Source organism: Schistocerca gregaria, chromosome 3, assembly GCF_023897955.1.
Source record: "Schistocerca gregaria isolate iqSchGreg1 chromosome 3, iqSchGreg1.2, whole genome shotgun sequence".
Lineage (NCBI taxonomy): Eukaryota > Metazoa > Arthropoda > Insecta > Orthoptera > Acrididae > Schistocerca > Schistocerca gregaria.
This window is the reverse complement of record NC_064922.1, coordinates 314576434-314590184: the sequence shown is the minus strand read 5'-3', so window position 1 is coordinate 314590184 and position 13751 is coordinate 314576434. Positions and strand designations below refer to the sequence as shown.

The window sequence follows — 13751 nt, the reverse complement described above, 5'->3', positions numbered from 1 at the left end:
AACAAGCGCCTTAGATCGCTCGGCCACGCTACCTGCGCTACCTTCGGCCCCAGTGTTCCTAGCATTTGTAGAAACGGTGCACGCCACAGCTTCCTGCTCCGCTGTTCATCCAATCCGTCGCACCTCAAACAACTGCCCTTTTCGACTACAGAGAGCAGCGGACGTCTGCGCCTCACGGCCGCCGGCATTACGTGTTGGCGATGAAGTGGTAGTACAAACTGCGGACTGCGGAACACGAGTGAAAAATCAAGAAAGCACTGTGATTTCGAGTACTCGTGCACTATCGTCACTGCAACGGTAGCAAGGCAAAACTTTCAAAATTGCCGTGACCAGGATTCGAACCTGGGTTATTGCGGCCACAACGCAATGTCCTAACCACTAGACGATCACGGCCACGCACGCGCCCACGGAGGCAGCTGGCTGGAGTGCAAGTGGCGATACACAGCAAAGCCTAGGCCAAGGTGGACGCCACAGCAGTGTCAGACACGGTCTCCATCACGTGTATACGAGTAAATGAACGTGCCTGCGCTGTCAGGACACTAACTAGAGTGGTTAGCTACATTCACCTCCCTGGCAGTGTCTTGCAGTCCTCCAAGCCTCTTGACTATGGGTATGTGGCTCGATAACAAGTGAATAGACGCCGCATCTCTCTCGCCGTCAGGTGTAGCCGCGAATCATACTTAACGCAGCTTTGTGCACGCGTCAGCGTAGCGTCAGTCGAGCAAAGTCGGGACAAGTCGCATAAGAGGAGCAACAAAAACTCACGTTTCCGGTACCGGGAATCGAACCCGGGCCTCCTGGGTGAGAGCCAGGTATCCTAGCCACTAGACTACACCGGATTACGACGCCAGTGCTCTTCCTGCGAACGCAGCAACCAGCCACGATTAACTGACGACAACTGTAAGAAATACACTCTTTCACGTTATAGAACGGCATCCTCTGGACGCATTTCATGGAGACGAACGCCAGCAGTGACGAGAGCAAAAGGCGCCTACAAATCCTGTCGTTGCTCCACGTACTGTTCTACGACAATTCACGAAGCAGACGCTCACGCCTTGTTGTGCTGTTTCCTTTGCGGGCAATGGGTGCAGCTGTCTTCGACGCAGGAAACATTACACGTTTAGCAGCTGTGGGGTTGGAACCCACGCCTCCGAAGTGACTGGTGCCTAAAACCAGCGCCTTAGACCGCTCGGCCACTCTACCTACACAACACGCGCGACACAGGAGCTGCGTCCTAGCCCACGACAACACACAGCAACGGCACAAAAATGAGACGTCAAAATTGGCAACGGTGGGATTCGAACCCACGCCTCCGAAGAGACTGGTGCCTAAAACCAGCGCCTTAGACCGCTCGGCCACGTTACCGTTATAGCGCCGACGACAATACGTTTCCTTTGTACTACAAAGATCACTTCGAAATGGAAATATCTCGGCAATCGCTGTAACATGTATTTCCTCTGCTCTCCCATTGGAAGCGTCTCTTTAGGCCATCCACAACAAGAAAATGCCGTGCCCGCCGTGTGGTAGCGGCGCCACTTGTCTGAAGCTGTCGTAGTTAAGGCGACAGCATCAAGAGACGTTTTCGTGCCGTGACCAGGTTTCGAACGCACGCGTCCGAAGAGACTGGTGCCTAAAACAAGCGCCTTAGATCGCTCGGCCACGCTACCTGCGCTACCTTCGGCCCCAGTGTTCCTAGCATTTGTAGAAACGGTGCACGCCACAGCTTCCTGCTCCGCTGTTCATCCAATCCGTCGCACCTCAAACAACTGCCCTTTTCGACTACAGAGAGCAGCGGACGTCTGCGCCTCACGGCCGCCGGCATTACGTGTTGGCGATGAAGTGGTAGTACAAACTGCGGACTGCGGAACACGAGTGAAAAATCAAGAAAGCACTGTGATTTCGAGTACTCGTGCACTATCGTCACTGCAACGGTAGCAAGGCAAAACTTTCAAAATTGCCGTGACCAGGATTCGAACCTGGGTTATTGCGGCCACAACTCAATGTCCTAACCACTAGACGATCACGGCCACGCACGCGCCCACGGAGGCAGCTGGCTGGAGTGCAAGTGGCGATACACAGCAAAGCCTAGGCCAAGGTGGACGCCACAGCAGTGTCAGACACGGTCTCCATCACGTGTATACGAGTAAATGAACGTGCCTGCGCTGTCAGGACACTAACTAGAGTGGTTAGCTACATTCACCTCCCTGGCAGTGTCTTGCAGTCCTCCAAGCCTCTTGACTATGGGTATGTGGCTCGATAACAAGTGAATAGACGCCGCATCTCTCTCGCCGTCAGGTGTAGCCGCGAATCATACTTAACGCAGCTTTGTGCACGCGTCAGCGTAGCGTCAGTCGAGCAAAGTCGGGACAAGTCGCATAAGAGGAGCAACAAAAACTCACGTTTCCGGTACCGGGAATCGAACCGGGGCCTCCTGGGTGAGAGCCAGGTATCCTAGCCACTAGACTACACCGGATTACGACGCCAGTGCTCTTCCTGCGAACGCAGCAACCAGCCACGATTAACTGACGACAACTGTAAGAAATACACTCTTTCACGTTATAGAACGGCATCCTCTGGACGCATTTCATGGAGACGAACGCCAGCAGTGACGAGAGCAAAAGGCGCCTACAAATCCTGTCGTTGCTCCACGTACTGTTCTACGACAATTCACGAAGCAGACGCTCACGCCTTGTTGTGCTGTTTCCTTTGCGGGCAATGGGTGCAGCTGTCTTCGACGCAGGAAACATTACACGTTTAGCAGCTGTGGGGTTGGAACCCACGCCTCCGAAGTGACTGGTGCCTAAAACCAGCGCCTTAGACCGCTCGGCCACTCTACCTACACAACACGCGCGACACAGGAGCTGCGTCCTAGCCCACGACAACACACAGCAACGGCACAAAAATGAGACGTCAAAATTGGCAACGGTGGGATTCGAACCCACGCCTCCGAAGAGACTGGTGCCTAAAACCAGCGCCTTAGACCGCTCGGCCACGTTACCGTTATAGCGCAGACGACAATACGTTTCCTTTGTACTACAAAGATCACTTCGAAATGGAAATATCTCGGCAATCGCTGTAACATGTATTTCCTCTGCTCTCCCATTGGAAGCGTCTCTTTAGGCCATCCACAACAAGAAAATGCCGTGCCCGCCGTGTGGTAGCGGCGCCACTTGTCTGAAGCTGTCGTAGTTAAGGCGACAGCATCAAGAGACGTTTTCGTGCCGTGACCAGGTTTCGAACGCACGCGTCCGAAGAGACTGGTGCCTAAAACAAGCGCCTTAGATCGCTCGGCCACGCTACCTGCGCTACCTTCGGCCCCAGTGTTCCTAGCATTTGTAGAAACGGTGCACGCCACAGCTTCCTGCTCCGCTGTTCATCCAATCCGTCGCACCTCAAACAACTGCCCTTTTCGACTACAGAGAGCAGCGGACGTCTGCGCCTCACGGCCGCCGGCATTACGTGTTGGCGATGAAGTGGTAGTACAAACTGCGGACTGCGGAACACGAGTGAAAAATCAAGAAAGCACTGTGATTTCGAGTACTCGTGCACTATCGTCACTGCAACGGTAGCAAGGCAAAACTTTCAAAATTGCCGTGACCAGGATTCGAACCTGGGTTATTGCGGCCACAACGCAATGTCCTAACCACTAGACGATCACGGCCACGCACGCGCCCACGGAGGCAGCTGGCTGGAGTGCAAGTGGCGATACACAGCAAAGCCTAGGCCAAGGTGGACGCCACAGCAGTGTCAGACACGGTCTCCATCACGTGTATACGAGTAAATGAACGTGCCTGCGCTGTCAGGACACTAACTAGAGTGGTTAGCTACATTCACCTCCCTGGCAGTGTCTTGCAGTCCTCCAAGCCTCTTGACTATGGGTATGTGGCTCGATAACAAGTGAATAGACGCCGCATCTCTCTCGCCGTCAGGTGTAGCCGCGAATCATACTTAACGCAGCTTTGTGCACGCGTCAGCGTAGCGTCAGTCGAGCAAAGTCGGGACAAGTCGCATAAGAGGAGCAACAAAAACTCACGTTTCCGGTACCGGGAATCGAACCCGGGCCTCCTGGGTGAGAGCCAGGTATCCTAGCCACTAGACTACACCGGATTACGACGCCAGTGCTCTTCCTGCGAACGCAGCAACCAGCCACGATTAACTGACGACAACTGTAAGAAATACACTCTTTCACGTTATAGAACGGCATCCTCTGGACGCATTTCATGGAGACGAACGCCAGCAGTGACGAGAGCAAAAGGCGCCTACAAATCCTGTCGTTGCTCCACGTACTGTTCTACGACAATTCACGAAGCAGACGCTCACGCCTTGTTGTGCTGTTTCCTTTGCGGGCAATGGGTGCAGCTGTCTTCGACGCAGGAAACATTACACGTTTAGCAGCTGTGGGGTTGGAACCCACGCCTCCGAAGTGACTGGTGCCTAAAACCAGCGCCTTAGACCGCTCGGCCACTCTACCTACACAACACGCGCGACACAGGAGCTGCGTCCTAGCCCACGACAACACACAGCAACGGCACAAAAATGAGACGTCAAAATTGGCAACGGTGGGATTCGAACCCACGCCTCCGAAGAGACTGGTGCCTAAAACCAGCGCCTTAGACCGCTCGGCCACGTTACCGTTATAGCGCCGACGACAATACGTTTCCTTTGTACTACAAAGATCACTTCGAAATGGAAATATCTCGGCAATCGCTGTAACATGTATTTCCTCTGCTCTCCCATTGGAAGCGTCTCTTTAGGCCATCCACAACAAGAAAATGCCGTGCCCGCCGTGTGGTAGCGGCGCCACTTGTCTGAAGCTGTCGTAGTTAAGGCGACAGCATCAAGAGACGTTTTCGTGCCGTGACCAGGTTTCGAACGCACGCGTCCGAAGAGACTGGTGCCTAAAACAAGCGCCTTAGATCGCTCGGCCACGCTACCTGCGCTACCTTCGGCCCCAGTGTTCCTAGCATTTGTAGAAACGGTGCACGCCACAGCTTCCTGCTCCGCTGTTCATCCAATCCGTCGCACCTCAAACAACTGCCCTTTTCGACTACAGAGAGCAGCGGACGTCTGCGCCTCACGGCCGCCGGCATTACGTGTTGGCGATGAAGTGGTAGTACAAACTGCGGACTGCGGAACACGAGTGAAAAATCAAGAAAGCACTGTGATTTCGAGTACTCGTGCACTATCGTCACTGCAACGGTAGCAAGGCAAAACTTTCAAAATTGCCGTGACCAGGATTCGAACCTGGGTTATTGCGGCCACAACGCAATGTCCTAACCACTAGACGATCACGGCCACGCACGCGCCCACGGAGGCAGCTGGCTGGAGTGCAAGTGGCGATACACAGCAAAGCCTAGGCCAAGGTGGACGCCACAGCAGTGTCAGACACGGTCTCCATCACGTGTATACGAGTAAATGAACGTGCCTGCGCTGTCAGGACACTAACTAGAGTGGTTAGCTACATTCACCTCCCTGGCAGTGTCTTGCAGTCCTCCAAGCCTCTTGACTATGGGTATGTGGCTCGATAACAAGTGAATAGACGCCGCATCTCTCTCGCCGTCAGGTGTAGCCGCGAATCATACTTAACGCAGCTTTGTGCACGCGTCAGCGTAGCGTCAGTCGAGCAAAGTCGGGACAAGTCGCATAAGAGGAGCAACAAAAACTCACGTTTCCGGTACCGGGAATCGAACCCGGGCCTCCTGGGTGAGATCCAGGTATCCTAGCCACTAGACTACACCGGATTACGACGCCAGTGCTCTTCCTGCGAACGCAGCAACCAGCCACGATTAACTGACGACAACTGTAAGAAATACACTCTTTCACGTTATAGAACGGCATCCTCTGGACGCATTTCATGGAGACGAACGCCAGCAGTGACGAGAGCAAAAGGCGCCTACAAATCCTGTCGTTGCTCCACGTACTGTTCTACGACAATTCACGAAGCAGACGCTCACGCCTTGTTGTGCTGTTTCCTTTGCGGGCAATGGGTGCAGCTGTCTTCGACGCAGGAAACATTACACGTTTAGCAGCTGTGGGGTTGGAACCCACGCCTCCGAAGTGACTGGTGCCTAAAACCAGCGCCTTAGACCGCTCGGCCACTCTACCTACACAACACGCGCGACACAGGAGCTGCGTCCTAGCCCACGACAACACACAGCAACGGCACAAAAATGAGACGTCAAAATTGGCAACGGTGGGATTCGAACCCACGCCTCCGAAGAGACTGGTGCCTAAAACCAGCGCCTTAGACCGCTCGGCCACGTTACCGTTATAGCGCCGACGACAATACGTTTCCTTTGTACTACAAAGATCACTTCGAAATGGAAATATCTCGGCAATCGCTGTAACATGTATTTCCTCTGCTCTCCCATTGGAAGCGTCTCTTTAGGCCATCCACAACAAGAAAATGCCGTGCCCGCCGTGTGGTAGCGGCGCCACTTGTCTGAAGCTGTCGTAGTTAAGGCGACAGCATCAAGAGACGTTTTCGTGCCGTGACCAGGTTTCGAACGCACGCGTCCGAAGAGACTGGTGCCTAAAACAAGCGCCTTAGATCGCTCGGCCACGCTACCTGCGCTACCTTCGGCCCCAGTGTTCCTAGCATTTGTAGAAACGGTGCACGCCACAGCTTCCTGCTCCGCTGTTCATCCAATCCGTCGCACCTCAAACAACTGCCCTTTTCGACTACAGAGAGCAGCGGACGTCTGCGCCTCACGGCCGCCGGCATTACGTGTTGGCGATGAAGTGGTAGTACAAACTGCGGACTGCGGAACACGAGTGAAAAATCAAGAAAGCACTGTGATTTCGAGTACTCGTGCACTATCGTCACTGCAACGGTAGCAAGGCAAAACTTTCAAAATTGCCGTGACCAGGATTCGAACCTGGGTTATTGCGGCCACAACGCAATGTCCTAACCACTAGACGATCACGGCCACGCACGCGCCCACGGAGGCAGCTGGCTGGAGTGCAAGTGGCGATACACAGCAAAGCCTAGGCCAAGGTGGACGCCACAGCAGTGTCAGACACGGTCTCCATCACGTGTATACGAGTAAATGAACGTGCCTGCGCTGTCAGGACACTAACTAGAGTGGTTAGCTACATTCACCTCCCTGGCAGTGTCTTGCAGTCCTCCAAGCCTCTTGACTATGGGTATGTGGCTCGATAACAAGTGAATAGACGCCGCATCTCTCTCGCCGTCAGGTGTAGCCGCGAATCATACTTAACGCAGCTTTGTGCACGCGTCAGCGTAGCGTCAGTCGAGCAAAGTCGGGACAAGTCGCATAAGAGGAGCAACAAAAACTCACGTTTCCGGTACCGGGAATCGAACCCGGGCCTCCTGGGTGAGAGCCAGGTATCCTAGCCACTAGACTACACCGGATTACGACGCCAGTGCTCTTCCTGCGAACGCAGCAACCAGCCACGATTAACTGACGACAACTGTAAGAAATACACTCTTTCACGTTATAGAACGGCATCCTCTGGACGCATTTCATGGAGACGAACGCCAGCAGTGACGAGAGCAAAAGGCGCCTACAAATCCTGTCGTTGCTCCACGTACTGTTCTACGACAATTCACGAAGCAGACGCTCACGCCTTGTTGTGCTGTTTCCTTTGCGGGCAATGGGTGCAGCTGTCTTCGACGCAGGAAACATTACACGTTTAGCAGCTGTGGGGTTGGAACCCACGCCTCCGAAGTGACTGGTGCCTAAAACCAGCGCCTTAGACCGCTCGGCCACTCTACCTACACAACACGCGCGACACAGGAGCTGCGTCCTAGCCCACGACAACACACAGCAACGGCACAAAAATGAGACGTCAAAATTGGCAACGGTGGGATTCGAACCCACGCCTCCGAAGAGACTGGTGCCTAAAACCAGCGCCTTAGACCGCTCGGCCACGTTACCGTTATAGCGCCGACGACAATACGTTTCCTTTGTACTACAAAGATCACTTCGAAATGGAAATATCTCGGCAATCGCTGTAACATGTATTTCCTCTGCTCTCCCATTGGAAGCGTCTCTTTAGGCCATCCACAACAAGAAAATGCCGTGCCCGCCGTGTGGTAGCGGCGCCACTTGTCTGAAGCTGTCGTAGTTAAGGCGACAGCATCAAGAGACGTTTTCGTGCCGTGACCAGGTTTCGAACGCACGCGTCCGAAGAGACTGGTGCCTAAAACAAGCGCCTTAGATCGCTCGGCCACGCTACCTGCGCTACCTTCGGCCCCAGTGTTCCTAGCATTTGTAGAAACGGTGCACGCCACAGCTTCCTGCTCCGCTGTTCATCCAATCCGTCGCACCTCAAACAACTGCCCTTTTCGACTACAGAGAGCAGCGGACGTCTGCGCCTCACGGCCGCCGGCATTACGTGTTGGCGATGAAGTGGTAGTACAAACTGCGGACTGCGGAACACGAGTGAAAAATCAAGAAAGCACTGTGATTTCGAGTACTCGTGCACTATCGTCACTGCAACGGTAGCAAGGCAAAACTTTCAAAATTGCCGTGACCAGGATTCGAACCTGGGTTATTGCGGCCACAACGCAATGTCCTAACCACTAGACGATCACGGCCACGCACTCGCCCACGGAGGCAGCTGGCTGGAGTGCAAGTGGCGATACACAGCAAAGCCTAGGCCAAGGTGGACGCCACAGCAGTGTCAGACACGGTCTCCATCACGTGTATACGAGTAAATGAACGTGCCTGCGCTGTCAGGACACTAACTAGAGTGGTTAGCTACATTCACCTCCCTGGCAGTGTCTTGCAGTCCTCCAAGCCTCTTGACTATGGGTATGTGGCTCGATAACAAGTGAATAGACGCCGCATCTCTCTCGCCGTCAGGTGTAGCCGCGAATCATACTTAACGCAGCTTTGTGCACGCGTCAGCGTAGCGTCAGTCGAGCAAAGTCGGGACAAGTCGCATAAGAGGAGCAACAAAAACTCACGTTTCCGGTACCGGGAATCGAACCCGGGCCTCCTGGGTGAGAGCCAGGTATCCTAGCCACTAGACTACACCGGATTACGACGCCAGTGCTCTTCCTGCGAACGCAGCAACCAGCCACGATTAACTGACGACAACTGTAAGAAATACACTCTTTCACGTTATAGAACGGCATCCTCTGGACGCATTTCATGGAGACGAACGCCAGCAGTGACGAGAGCAAAAGGCGCCTACAAATCCTGTCGTTGCTCCACGTACTGTTCTACGACAATTCACGAAGCAGACGCTCACGCCTTGTTGTGCTGTTTCCTTTGCGGGCAATGGGTGCAGCTGTCTTCGACGCAGGAAACATTACACGTTTAGCAGCTGTGGGGTTGGAACCCACGCCTCCGAAGTGACTGGTGCCTAAAACCAGCGCCTTAGACCGCTCGGCCACTCTACCTACACAACACGCGCGACACAGGAGCTGCGTCCTAGCCCACGACAACACACAGCAACGGCACAAAAATGAGACGTCAAAATTGGCAACGGTGGGATTCGAACCCACGCCTCCGAAGAGACTGGTGCCTAAAACCAGCGCCTTAGACCGCTCGGCCACGTTACCGTTATAGCGCCGACGACAATACGTTTCCTTTGTACTACAAAGATCACTTCGAAATGGAAATATCTCGGCAATCGCTGTAACATGTATTTCCTCTGCTCTCCCATTGGAAGCGTCTCTTTAGGCCATCCACAACAAGAAAATGCCGTGCCCGCCGTGTGGTAGCGGCGCCACTTGTCTGAAGCTGTCGTAGTTAAGGCGACAGCATCAAGAGACGTTTTCGTGCCGTGACCAGGTTTCGAACGCACGCGTCCGAAGAGACTGGTGCCTAAAACAAGCGCCTTAGATCGCTCGGCCACGCTACCTGCGCTACCTTCGGCCCCAGTGTTCCTAGCATTTGTAGAAACGGTGCACGCCACAGCTTCCTGCTCCGCTGTTCATCCAATCCGTCGCACCTCAAACAACTGCCCTTTTCGACTACAGAGAGCAGCGGACGTCTGCGCCTCACGGCCGCCGGCATTACGTGTTGGCGATGAAGTGGTAGTACAAACTGCGGACTGCGGAACACGAGTGAAAAATCAAGAAAGCACTGTGATTTCGAGTACTCGTGCACTATCGTCACTGCAACGGTAGCAAGGCAAAACTTTCAAAATTGCCGTGACCAGGATTCGAACCTGGGTTATTGCGGCCACAACGCAATGTCCTAACCACTAGACGATCACGGCCACGCACGCGCCCACGGAGGCAGCTGGCTGGAGTGCAAGTGGCGATACACAGCAAAGCCTAGGCCAAGGTGGACGCCACAGCAGTGTCAGACACGGTCTCCATCACGTGTATACGAGTAAATGAACGTGCCTGCGCTGTCAGGACACTAACTAGAGTGGTTAGCTACATTCACCTCCCTGGCAGTGTCTTGCAGTCCTCCAAGCCTCTTGACTATGGGTATGTGGCTCGATAACAAGTGAATAGACGCCGCATCTCTCTCGCCGTCAGGTGTAGCCGCGAATCATACTTAACGCAGCTTTGTGCACGCGTCAGCGTAGCGTCGGTCGAGCAAAGTCGGGACAAGTCGCATAAGAGGAGCAACAAAAACTCACGTTTCCGGTACCGGGAATCGAACCCGGGCCTCCTGGGTGAGAGCCAGGTATCCTAGCCACTAGACTACACCGGATTACGACGCCAGTGCTCTTCCTGCGAACGCAGCAACCAGCCACGATTAACTGACGACAACTGTAAGAAATACACTCTTTCACGTTATAGAACGGCATCCTCTGGACGCATTTCATGGAGACGAACGCCAGCAGTGACGAGAGCAAAAGGCGCCTACAAATCCTGTCGTTGCTCCACGTACTGTTCTACGACAATTCACGAAGCAGACGCTCACGCCTTGTTGTGCTGTTTCCTTTGCGGGCAATGGGTGCAGCTGTCTTCGACGCAGGAAACATTACACGTTTAGCAGCTGTGGGGTTGGAACCCACGCCTCCGAAGTGACTGGTGCCTAAAACCAGCGCCTTAGACCGCTCGGCCACTCTACCTACACAACACGCGCGACACAGGAGCTGCGTCCTAGCCCACGACAACACACAGCAACGGCACAAAAATGAGACGTCAAAATTGGCAACGGTGGGATTCGAACCCACGCCTCCGAAGAGACTGGTGCCTAAAACCAGCGCCTTAGACCGCTCGGCCACGTTACCGTTATAGCGCCGACGACAATACGTTTCCTTTGTACTACAAAGATCACTTCGAAATGGAAATATCTCGGCAATCGCTGTAACATGTATTTCCTCTGCTCTCCCATTGGAAGCGTCTCTTTAGGCCATCCACAACAAGAAAATGCCGTGCCCGCCGTGTGGTAGCGGCGCCACTTGTCTGAAGCTGTCGTAGTTAAGGCGACAGCATCAAGAGACGTTTTCGTGCCGTGACCAGGTTTCGAACGCACGCGTCCGAAGAGACTGGTGCCTAAAACAAGCGCCTTAGATCGCTCGGCCACGCTACCTGCGCTACCTTCGGCCCCAGTGTTCCTAGCATTTGTAGAAACGGTGCACGCCACAGCTTCCTGCTCCGCTGTTCATCCAATCCGTCGCACCTCAAACAACTGCCCTTTTCGACTACAGAGAGCAGCGGACGTCTGCGCCTCACGGCCGCCGGCATTACGTGTTGGCGATGAAGTGGTAGTACAAACTGCGGACTGCGGAACACGAGTGAAAAATCAAGAAAGCACTGTGATTTCGAGTACTCGTGCACTATCGTCACTGCAACGGTAGCAAGGCAAAACTTTCAAAATTGCCGTGACCAGGATTCGAACCTGGGTTATTGCGGCCACAACGCAATGTCCTAACCACTAGACGATCACGGCCACGCACTCGCCCACGGAGGCAGCTGGCTGGAGTGCAAGTGGCGATACACAGCAAAGCCTAGGCCAAGGTGGACGCCACAGCAGTGTCAGACACGGTCTCCATCACGTGTATACGAGTAAATGAACGTGCCTGCGCTGTCAGGACACTAACTAGAGTGGTTAGCTACATTCACCTCCCTGGCAGTGTCTTGCAGTCCTCCAAGCCTCTTGACTATGGGTATGTGGCTCGATAACAAGTGAATAGACGCCGCATCTCTCTCGCCGTCAGGTGTAGCCGCGAATCATACTTAACGCAGCTTTGTGCACGCGTCAGCGTAGCGTCAGTCGAGCAAAGTCGGGACAAGTCGCATAAGAGGAGCAACAAAAACTCACGTTTCCGGTACCGGGAATCGAACCCGGGCCTCCTGGGTGAGAGCCAGGTATCCTAGCCACTAGACTACACCGGATTACGACGCCAGTGCTCTTCCTGCGAACGCAGCAACCAGCCACGATTAACTGACGACAACTGTAAGAAATACACTCTTTCACGTTATAGAACGGCATCCTCTGGACGCATTTCATGGAGACGAACGCCAGCAGTGACGAGAGCAAAAGGCGCCTACAAATCCTGTCGTTGCTCCACGTACTGTTCTACGACAATTCACGAAGCAGACGCTCACGCCTTGTTGTGCTGTTTCCTTTGCGGGCAATGGGTGCAGCTGTCTTCGACGCAGGAAACATTACACGTTTAGCAGCTGTGGGGTTGGAACCCACGCCTCCGAAGTGACTGGTGCCTAAAACCAGCGCCTTAGACCGCTCGGCCACTCTACCTACACAACACGCGCGACACAGGAGCTGCGTCCTAGCCCACGACAACACACAGCAACGGCACAAAAATGAGACGTCAAAATTGGCAACGGTGGGATTCGAACCCACGCCTCCGAAGAGACTGGTGCCTAAAACCAGCGCCTTAGACCGCTCGGCCACGTTACCGTTATAGCGCCGACGACAATACGTTTCCTTTGTACTACAAAGATCACTTCGAAATGGAAATATCTCGGCAATCGCTGTAACATGTATTTCCTCTGCTCTCCCATTGGAAGCGTCTCTTTAGGCCATCCACAACAAGAAAATGCCGTGCCCGCCGTGTGGTAGCGGCGCCACTTGTCTGAAGCTGTCGTAGTTAAGGCGACAGCATCAAGAGACGTTTTCGTGCCGTGACCAGGTTTCGAACGCACGCGTCCGAAGAGACTGGTGCCTAAAACAAGCGCCTTAGATCGCTCGGCCACGCTACCTGCGCTACCTTCGGCCCCAGTGTTCCTAGCATTTGTAGAAACGGTGCACGCCACAGCTTCCTGCTCCGCTGTTCATCCAATCCGTCGCACCTCAAACAACTGCCCTTTTCGACTACAGAGAGCAGCGGACGTCTGCGCCTCACGGCCGCCGGCATTACGTGTTGGCGATGAAGTGGTAGTACAAACTGCGGACTGCGGAACACGAGTGAAAAATCAAGAAAGCACTGTGATTTCGAGTACTCGTGCACTATCGTCACTGCAACGGTAGCAAGGCAAAACTTTCAAAATTGCCGTGACCAGGATTCGAACCTGGGTTATTGCGGCCACAACGCAATGTCCTAACCACTAGACGATCACGGCCACGCACTCGCCCACGGAGGCAGCTGGCTGGAGTGCAAGTGGCGATACACAGCAAAGCCTAGGCCAAGGTGGACGCCACAGCAGTGTCAGACACGGTCTCCATCACGTGTATACGAGTAAATGAACGTGCCTGCGCTGTCAGGACACTAACTAGAGTGGTTAGCTACATTCACCTCCCTGGCAGTGTCTTGCAGTCCTCCAAGCCTCTTGACTATGGGTATGTGGCTCGATAACAAGTGAATAGACGCCGCATCTCTCTCGCCGTCAGGTGTAGCCGCGAATCATA

General features: G+C 54.0%; 25 non-coding genes across 25 annotated transcripts; all 25 read right to left on the bottom strand.

Moving 5' to 3' along the window:
- Nucleotides 1-321: 321 nt before the first annotated feature.
- Trnah-gug (transfer RNA histidin (anticodon GUG)) lies at nt 322-393 on the bottom strand. The gene has a single exon. It is a non-coding gene; the product is annotated as a tRNA-His (tRNA).
- Nucleotides 394-767: 374 nt separating this feature from the next.
- On the bottom strand, nt 768-839 carry Trnae-cuc (transfer RNA glutamic acid (anticodon CUC)). Its single transcript has one exon. It is a non-coding gene; the product is annotated as a tRNA-Glu (tRNA).
- Nucleotides 840-1283: 444 nt separating this feature from the next.
- Trnal-uag (transfer RNA leucine (anticodon UAG)) lies at nt 1284-1365 on the bottom strand. The gene has a single exon. It is a non-coding gene; the product is annotated as a tRNA-Leu (tRNA).
- A 590-nt stretch (nt 1366-1955) lies between these two features.
- On the bottom strand, nt 1956-2027 carry Trnah-gug (transfer RNA histidin (anticodon GUG)). The gene has a single exon. It is a non-coding gene; the product is annotated as a tRNA-His (tRNA).
- A 374-nt stretch (nt 2028-2401) lies between these two features.
- On the bottom strand, nt 2402-2473 carry Trnae-cuc (transfer RNA glutamic acid (anticodon CUC)). The gene has a single exon. It is a non-coding gene; the product is annotated as a tRNA-Glu (tRNA).
- A 444-nt stretch (nt 2474-2917) lies between these two features.
- Nucleotides 2918-2999, bottom strand: Trnal-uag (transfer RNA leucine (anticodon UAG)). Its single transcript has one exon. It is a non-coding gene; the product is annotated as a tRNA-Leu (tRNA).
- Nucleotides 3000-3589: 590 nt separating this feature from the next.
- On the bottom strand, nt 3590-3661 carry Trnah-gug (transfer RNA histidin (anticodon GUG)). The gene has a single exon. It is a non-coding gene; the product is annotated as a tRNA-His (tRNA).
- A 374-nt stretch (nt 3662-4035) lies between these two features.
- Nucleotides 4036-4107, bottom strand: Trnae-cuc (transfer RNA glutamic acid (anticodon CUC)). The gene has a single exon. It is a non-coding gene; the product is annotated as a tRNA-Glu (tRNA).
- A 444-nt stretch (nt 4108-4551) lies between these two features.
- Nucleotides 4552-4633, bottom strand: Trnal-uag (transfer RNA leucine (anticodon UAG)). Its single transcript has one exon. It is a non-coding gene; the product is annotated as a tRNA-Leu (tRNA).
- A 590-nt stretch (nt 4634-5223) lies between these two features.
- On the bottom strand, nt 5224-5295 carry Trnah-gug (transfer RNA histidin (anticodon GUG)). The gene has a single exon. It is a non-coding gene; the product is annotated as a tRNA-His (tRNA).
- A 374-nt stretch (nt 5296-5669) lies between these two features.
- Nucleotides 5670-5741, bottom strand: Trnae-cuc (transfer RNA glutamic acid (anticodon CUC)). The gene has a single exon. It is a non-coding gene; the product is annotated as a tRNA-Glu (tRNA).
- Nucleotides 5742-6185: 444 nt separating this feature from the next.
- Nucleotides 6186-6267, bottom strand: Trnal-uag (transfer RNA leucine (anticodon UAG)). The gene has a single exon. It is a non-coding gene; the product is annotated as a tRNA-Leu (tRNA).
- A 590-nt stretch (nt 6268-6857) lies between these two features.
- On the bottom strand, nt 6858-6929 carry Trnah-gug (transfer RNA histidin (anticodon GUG)). The gene has a single exon. It is a non-coding gene; the product is annotated as a tRNA-His (tRNA).
- Nucleotides 6930-7303: 374 nt separating this feature from the next.
- Trnae-cuc (transfer RNA glutamic acid (anticodon CUC)) lies at nt 7304-7375 on the bottom strand. Its single transcript has one exon. It is a non-coding gene; the product is annotated as a tRNA-Glu (tRNA).
- Nucleotides 7376-7819: 444 nt separating this feature from the next.
- Nucleotides 7820-7901, bottom strand: Trnal-uag (transfer RNA leucine (anticodon UAG)). The gene has a single exon. It is a non-coding gene; the product is annotated as a tRNA-Leu (tRNA).
- Nucleotides 7902-8491: 590 nt separating this feature from the next.
- Nucleotides 8492-8563, bottom strand: Trnah-gug (transfer RNA histidin (anticodon GUG)). The gene has a single exon. It is a non-coding gene; the product is annotated as a tRNA-His (tRNA).
- Nucleotides 8564-8937: 374 nt separating this feature from the next.
- On the bottom strand, nt 8938-9009 carry Trnae-cuc (transfer RNA glutamic acid (anticodon CUC)). Its single transcript has one exon. It is a non-coding gene; the product is annotated as a tRNA-Glu (tRNA).
- Nucleotides 9010-9453: 444 nt separating this feature from the next.
- Nucleotides 9454-9535, bottom strand: Trnal-uag (transfer RNA leucine (anticodon UAG)). Its single transcript has one exon. It is a non-coding gene; the product is annotated as a tRNA-Leu (tRNA).
- Nucleotides 9536-10125: 590 nt separating this feature from the next.
- Trnah-gug (transfer RNA histidin (anticodon GUG)) lies at nt 10126-10197 on the bottom strand. The gene has a single exon. It is a non-coding gene; the product is annotated as a tRNA-His (tRNA).
- Nucleotides 10198-10571: 374 nt separating this feature from the next.
- Nucleotides 10572-10643, bottom strand: Trnae-cuc (transfer RNA glutamic acid (anticodon CUC)). Its single transcript has one exon. It is a non-coding gene; the product is annotated as a tRNA-Glu (tRNA).
- A 444-nt stretch (nt 10644-11087) lies between these two features.
- On the bottom strand, nt 11088-11169 carry Trnal-uag (transfer RNA leucine (anticodon UAG)). The gene has a single exon. It is a non-coding gene; the product is annotated as a tRNA-Leu (tRNA).
- Nucleotides 11170-11759: 590 nt separating this feature from the next.
- Nucleotides 11760-11831, bottom strand: Trnah-gug (transfer RNA histidin (anticodon GUG)). The gene has a single exon. It is a non-coding gene; the product is annotated as a tRNA-His (tRNA).
- A 374-nt stretch (nt 11832-12205) lies between these two features.
- Nucleotides 12206-12277, bottom strand: Trnae-cuc (transfer RNA glutamic acid (anticodon CUC)). Its single transcript has one exon. It is a non-coding gene; the product is annotated as a tRNA-Glu (tRNA).
- Nucleotides 12278-12721: 444 nt separating this feature from the next.
- On the bottom strand, nt 12722-12803 carry Trnal-uag (transfer RNA leucine (anticodon UAG)). Its single transcript has one exon. It is a non-coding gene; the product is annotated as a tRNA-Leu (tRNA).
- A 590-nt stretch (nt 12804-13393) lies between these two features.
- On the bottom strand, nt 13394-13465 carry Trnah-gug (transfer RNA histidin (anticodon GUG)). Its single transcript has one exon. It is a non-coding gene; the product is annotated as a tRNA-His (tRNA).
- Nucleotides 13466-13751: the final 286 nt, after the last annotated feature.